The 7,239-nt window shown below is 33.6% G+C and overlaps 1 non-coding gene across 1 annotated transcript; it reads left to right on the top strand.

Annotated features, from left to right (window-relative positions):
- Window positions 1-3,612: 3,612 nt before the first annotated feature.
- Window positions 3,613-3,719, top strand: LOC139851065 (small nucleolar RNA R71). The gene has a single exon (XR_011760428.1). It is a non-coding gene; the product is annotated as a small nucleolar RNA R71 (small nucleolar RNA).
- Window positions 3,720-7,239: the final 3,520 nt, after the last annotated feature.

The following is a 7,239-nucleotide window of genomic DNA, read 5'->3' as shown; positions in this document are numbered from 1 at the left end:
ATGTGGATCTTCCCAAAAATAGTGTTTTATATCACTAAAGAATTTCTTTCGTTTTTGGTACGACAACCCTTTTTCAAGGAATCCACATACTAAGTAGTTTGCAAAGTCTGCAAACCATGTAATTTCACTATAATCGATCTTCAAAAGATATTCATCAGGAAAGTTATCTTGTATGGCCGATTCATTTAGAACTTCTAATTCAGGGTTTTCAAGGCGAGAAAGATGATCAGCGGCGAGATTTTCTGCTCCCTTTTTGTCTCGGATTTCAATATCGAATTCTTGTAAGAGTAAGATCCAACGAATTAATCGTGGTTTGGCATATTGTTTCGAAAATAGGTATCTAAGAGCAGAATGATCAGTATAGACCACCGTTTTGGCTAGAACGAGATATGAACAAAATTTGTCAAAAGCAAAGACAATAGCAAGGAGTTCTTTTTCAGTAGTTGTGTAATTCGTTTGTGCTCCTTGTAATGTCTTAATAGCGTAATAAATAGGTTGAAATTGTTTTTCAATCCTTTGTCCTAAAACGGCTCTCATTGCAAAATTACTTGCATCGCACATGAGTTCAAATGGTAGATTCCAATTTGGAGTTATCATGATCAGCGCATTAGTGAGTTTTTCTTTAAGAATATTAAAAGATTTAATGCATTCATCTGAAAAGATGAATGGAGCATCTTTTTCTAGGAGTTTATTCATAGGAGTGGCAATTTTAGAAAAATATTTTATGAAATGTTGGTAAAAACCGGCATGCCCTAGAAAACTCCTAACTCCTCTAACATTGGTGGGTGTGGAAGTTTAACAATTACATCTACTTTAGCTCTATCCACTTCAATTCCTTCCTTTGAAATTTTATGACCAAGAATGATGTTTTCTTTAACCATGAAATGGCATTTCTCCCAATTAAGAAATAGATTTGATTGTTCGCATCTAATAAGCATTCGTTCAAGATTAACTAGACATGTTTCAAAAGTATCACCGAAGACTGAAAAGTCATCCATGAAAACTTCCATGCATTCTTCTATCATGTCGTGAAAAATCGCCATCATGCACCTTTGAAAAGTTGCAGGGGCGTTGCAAAGTCGAAATTGCATGCGTTTGTAAGCAAAAGTACCATAAGGGCACGTGAAGGTGGTTTTCTCTTGGTCCTCGGGTGCGATTGGAATTTGAAAGTATCCAGAGAAACCGTCAAGAAAACAATAGTTACTGTTCCCGGCTAACCTTTCCAACACTTGATCAATGAAAGGTAAGGGAAAGTGATCTTTTCTGGTGGCGTCATTTAATTTTCTATAATCAATATAAACACGCCATCCTGTTACAGTCCTAGTAGGAATAAACTCATCTTTTTCATTTGTGATGACCATCATGCTACCTTTCTTAGGTACACATTGAACTGGGCTTACCCATGGACTATCAGAGATTGGATAAATTAAACCTGCATCTAGCAGTTTAATAATTTCTTTCTTAATAACATCTTGCATATTTGGATTTAGTCTTCGTTGGCGTTGCACATAGGTTTTATGACCTTCTTCCATAAGGATTTTATGTGTGCAATACGAAGGAATTATGCCTTTAATGTCATGAATCTTCCATACAATAGCTGGTTTATGAGCTTTTAGCACAGAAATGAGTTGAGATTTTTCCTTTTTCATAAGAGAAGATGATATTATTACAGGTAATTCAGATTCACCATGTAAATAAGCGTATTCCAAATGGTTTGGAAGTGGCTTTGACTCTAATATCAGTGGTTCTTCTATCGATGATTTGTATCGATATCTGTCTTCTTCTTTTAACATTTGAAGTTCTTCTGTTGTTGGTTCGTAATCATCAGCCATGAGTGTGGCTAATATTTTAGCTTCATCAATTGGTCCAGTTCCTTCTCCTAAAAAACATTCTCCAGTTCCTTGTAATTCTAGAAATTCTTGTAACAATTCTGCATGTGAATCTATAGTTTGAATATAATAACATTTATCATCTGTAGATTGCGGTTGTTGCATGGCTCTATCAATAGAAAAGGTAACACTCTCATCCTCTATACTTAGGGTTAGTTTCTTACCAAACACGTCTATTATTGCTTTAGTCGTGTTTAAGAATGGTCTTCCTAATATAAGAGGAACTCGAGAATCTTCTTCCATGTTCAGAATAACAAAGTCTACTGGAAATACTAAAGTACCAACTTTAACTAGCATGTTCTCCATTATCCCTCTAGGATATTTTACTGATCGATCGGCTAGTTGTATACTTATTCGTATTGGTTTCAATTCTCCTAGGTCTAGTTTAGTGTATAATGAATACGGCATTAAATTTATACTAGCACCTAAGTCTGCCAATGCTTCTATTGAATTAAGACTACCCAGAAAACATGGAATTGTGAAACTTCCTGGATCAGATAATTTTTCTGGTATCTTATTCAACAACACTGCAATTAGCATTCATTGTAACAGCCGAGAGTTCTTCCATTTTCTTTCTATTTGTGATTAGATCTTTCAGGAATTTAGCATATCTTGGCATTCATGATATCACATCAATGAAATAAAGATTGACATTTATTTGTTTAAACATATCCAAGAATTTGGACTGCTCGTCTTCAAATCTTTCTTTTCTCATTTTACTCGGGTAAGGAAGTGGTGGTTGGTATGGTTTAACATAAGGCTTTGCCTTAACTGTGTTATCTTCATTAACCTTTTCAACTACCGGTTCTGTTTCCTTCTCTTGCTCAGGTTGTGGTGCCTGTGTAGTAGGAATAGCGTCATCAGAAATTACAGGTATTTCTGGTGGTTTAAGTGTAATACCACTTCTTGTGGTAATGGCTTTAGCTGTTTCATTTCGGGGGTTAGCATTTGTATCGCTAGGTAAACTCTCTGGTTTTCTTTCACCTATCAACCTGGCTAGGTTGCTCACTTCTTGTTCCAGATTTTGGATTGAAGCTTGTTGATTTCTAAATGCTTGAGCATTTTGTTCATTAGTTTGTTTCTGAGATGTGAAAATTTGAGTTTGTGATTCAACTAGCTTCGACATCATATCTTCTAAATTTGGCTTTTTATCATCGATTTTCTGTGGTTTATTTGGAAAAATAGGTCTTTGCTGGTTGTAAGTATTATAGATACTTGTTGATTGCTAGGACTTTGTTGGTTGTTGTATGGAACATTTCGGTTATAATTCTGATTTTGATTGTAGTTTGATCTTGGCGGTTGATAATTATTCTGATAATTATTTTCAGGCCTTTGATTCATGTATGAAACGTTCTCTCTTTGTTCCATTATTTGTTCAATACTGAGGCAATCTTTTGTCAAATGTGGTCATCCACACTGCTCACAACTAATTCGTATTGCGTGAATATCTTTAGCCATTTTTTCCATTCATCTCTCGAAAGCATCTAACTTTGCGGAAATGGAATCAAAGTCATGGCTAGAATCGGCTCTAGCCACTTTAGATGAACGAAGAATGTCTTTTTCTTGGTGCCACTCATGTGAGTGGGAGGCTGTATTATCAATAATCTTGTAAGCTTCGGTTGCGGTTATTTTCATAATGGAACCACCAGCTGCTGTGTCAATGTCTTTTCTTGTAGCAACATCGCATCCTTGGTAGAATATTTGCACTATTTGATAAGTGTCTAAACCATGTTGAGGACATCCTCTCAACAACTTTCTGAATCTTGTCCATGCCTCATATAATGTTTCATTTAGCTTTTGCGCGAACGTAACAATTTCTCCTTGAAGTCTCACGGCTTTAGATGCCGGAAAGAATCTTTTAAGAAATTTCTCAACTAAAACATCCCATGTATCAATCGCTCCTTTAGGTAACGATTCTAACCAATCTTTGGCTTCTCCCTTTAAAGTCCAGGGAAATAACATGAGATAGATCTGTTCATCCTCAACTTCTCTGATTTTAAATAGAGTACATATCCTATTAAAGGTTCGAAGATGTTTGTTTGGATCTTCTTTTGACATACCACTAAATTGGCATTGATTAGTTACCATGTGTAGGATTTATCCCTTGATTTCATAATCTGGTGCATTAATATCTGGTTGAGTAATGGCATGACCTTGGCCAGTGCGTGTAGCTCCCATTCGATCTTTCATACTTATAGGTTCCTGATTTTCCATGATTGAATTTGTTGAAACTGAATCACTAGAGGATTATGATTTAATGGTTTCTTCCTCTACAACCTCTGGATGAGTAATTTGTGGTTCAGGAGGAATGATTAGTGGTTCAGGATCTCTGAATTGTCCCTGAATATCCTCCGAGTTCTCAATTGTGAGGTCGGGTTCAAAAAATGGATTATCAGAAATTTGAATTGGAGTACTCGTTCGACTAGGTGATTCTAAAGAAAAATCAACGGCGACAATATTGGCTAGATGTCTTGATCGAGTTACAGGTGGTGAACGTATGAAAGGTGGTGAACGTTTTGCTCGGTGCATTCACTGAATATCCTATTAGTTATAAAGATAAAAATTATATAAGTTATCAAATTAATAGACTTTTCTGATTTTGGCTACGTTTTGAATAGCCAATAGATGTAGCAGGTAGCCAGGACCCTTTAAATTGGAAGCCCACAACTCGTCACTAACAAATCCAACTATTACTACGAACCAGAAAATTTTGGATGTCTATCAATTTAACTGCTTAAAATAATTTTTTTTTCAAAATTTAAAGAAGATAAAAAGTCTATGTCCTAAAAACTAGAGCGTAGAAATGAAAAAGAAAAAGAGTGCGTCAAAAAACGTCGAAAAATAAAAAGTCGAAAAATAATAATAAGAACGTAAAGCGTCGAAACTTAAAAGCCTAAAAACTAAAAATTAAAACTTGCGTCTGAAGGTATTAAGGCTTAAAGGAATTCTATATCCAAAACGGCAATAACTTAAAAAGGCACTAAAACTTATTTAAAACTAAAGCGATAAGCGACGTCCCAAAATTCTAAAGTGCCTAAATCTTAATCTAAAGAAAAAGCACTTAAGGAATTTTACGGCAAAGCCTAAAAATCTAGAAATATAAAATAACTATGGCAAAAACTAAGTTTAGAACTAATTACGAATGATAAATATACAATTACAAAATAAACGATTAAAATATACAATTTATAAAAAGAAATAAAAAATGACAAAATTGCTTATTTTTATAAAAATATTATTTTTATATTATTATTTTATAAAAGTAATAATTTTATAATTAATAAAACTAATTAAAACTTAGAAACTAATTAAATTAAAGCTAAAACTAATTATGTATTAATTAACTAAAAACCCTAATTAGGTTTAATAAAAATAATAATTATAAAATGTAACCCTAAATCCGTAATTAATGCAGTCAAATGTTGCAGTCTGAGATTGCTCCGTGACTGCGGTATTCTCTAAGAGGAGAGCTCCGCGACTGCGGTGAAATGTCCCGTTCTTATTGATTAAAAACGTTCCATATTAATTGATTTCGTTGCGAGGTTTTGACCTCTATATGAGACGTTTTTCAAAGACTGCATTCATTTTTAAAACAAACCATAACCTTTATTTCATAGATAAAGGTTTTAAAAAGCTTTACGTAGATTATCAAATAATGATAATCTAAAATATCCTGTTTACACACGACCATTACATAATGGTTTACAATACAAATATGTTACAACAAAATAAGTTTCTTGAATGCAGTTTTTACACAATATCATACAAGCATGGACTCCAAATCTCGTCCTTATTTAAGTATGCGACAGCGGAAGCTCTTAATAATCACCTGAGAATAAACATGCTTAAAACGTCAACAAAAATTTTGGTGAGTTATAGGTGATAAGGCTAAAAAGGAACATATATTTTATAGCATTATTCCCCAAGAAAGACAAGATTTTAGTTGGTATTGTTCGATTTACAAGCAATATTCGTTTAAATATTAAAAAGTGAAGACAAAAGGCAGATTCGACAAATTGAAGACAAAAAGGTCCAAAGAGCTAAAAAGTACAAGATACAACTAAAAAGGTTCAAAATATTGATGAGGAACGTCTCAAAATGACAAGAGTACAAGTTACAAGACGCAAAGTATACGATATAAAATAATACGCGAAGACGTCCGAAAATCCGGAACCGGGACCTGAGCCAAGAAGAAACGCCCGACGCAACGGACCAAAAATATCTAGTCTACTATGCACAAGAATATAATATAATATATATATAATTATATATAATTATATATTATATTATATATTATTATTATATTACGTCGGCAAGAAGAAAACAAAGCAATTTGGCTGGATCCAGGGTGGCCATGCGACTCGCATGGCCAGAGGCACAAAATCCATGCGAGTCGCATGGAGTGAAAATGCTGGTCAGGTCCTATATAAAGCCAGTTTTCTGCCGAGTTATAACATATAATATCTATCTCTCTCTCAATATATACGTAATATATATATATATATATATATTTTATATTTTAATTTTAATTTTAATTTTAAATCCTAATAATAAGGGTATGTTAGCGAATGTTGTAAGGGTGTAAGTCGAAATTCTGTCCGTGTAACGCTACGCTATTTTTAATCATTGTAAGTTATGTTCAACCTTTTTACATTAATGTCTCGTAGCTAAGTTATTATTATGCTTATTTAAAACGAAGTAATCATGATGTTGGGCTAATTACTAAAATTGGGTAATTGGGCTTTGTACCATAATTGGGGTTTGGACAAAAGAACGACACTTGTAGAAATTAGACTATGGGCTATTAATGGGCTTTATATTTGTTTAACTAAATGAAAGTTTGTTAATGTTAATATAAAGATTTACAATTGGGCGTCCCTATAAATTACCATATACACTCGATCGGATACGATGGGCGGGGTATTTATATGTACGAATAATCGTTCATTTAACCGGACACGGGAATGGATTAATAGCCACTAGAATAATTAAAACAGGGGTGAAATTACATTCAAGGGTAATTGGTGTAATTGTTAACAAAGTAGTAAAACCTTGGTTTACACGCAGTCGATAACCTGGTGTATTCATTAAACAAAGTATTAAAACCTTGTTACAATTCGAATCCCCAATTAGTTGGAATATTTAACTTCGGGTATAATAATAATTTGACAAGGACACTTGCAATTTATATTTATGACTGATGGACTGTTATGGACAAAAACCAGACGGACATATTGAATAATCCAGGACAAAGGACAATTAACCCATGGGCATAAAACTAAAATCAACACGTCAAACATCATGATTACGGAAGTTTAAATAAGCATAATTCTTTTATTTCATATTTAAT

Source organism: Rutidosis leptorrhynchoides, chromosome 5 (genome assembly GCF_046630445.1).
Source record: "Rutidosis leptorrhynchoides isolate AG116_Rl617_1_P2 chromosome 5, CSIRO_AGI_Rlap_v1, whole genome shotgun sequence".
In the NCBI taxonomy this organism is placed as follows: Eukaryota; Viridiplantae; Streptophyta; class Magnoliopsida; order Asterales; family Asteraceae; genus Rutidosis; species Rutidosis leptorrhynchoides.
Note: the sequence above shows the minus strand (reverse complement) of the source record. Positions and strands in the feature narration are given on the sequence as shown.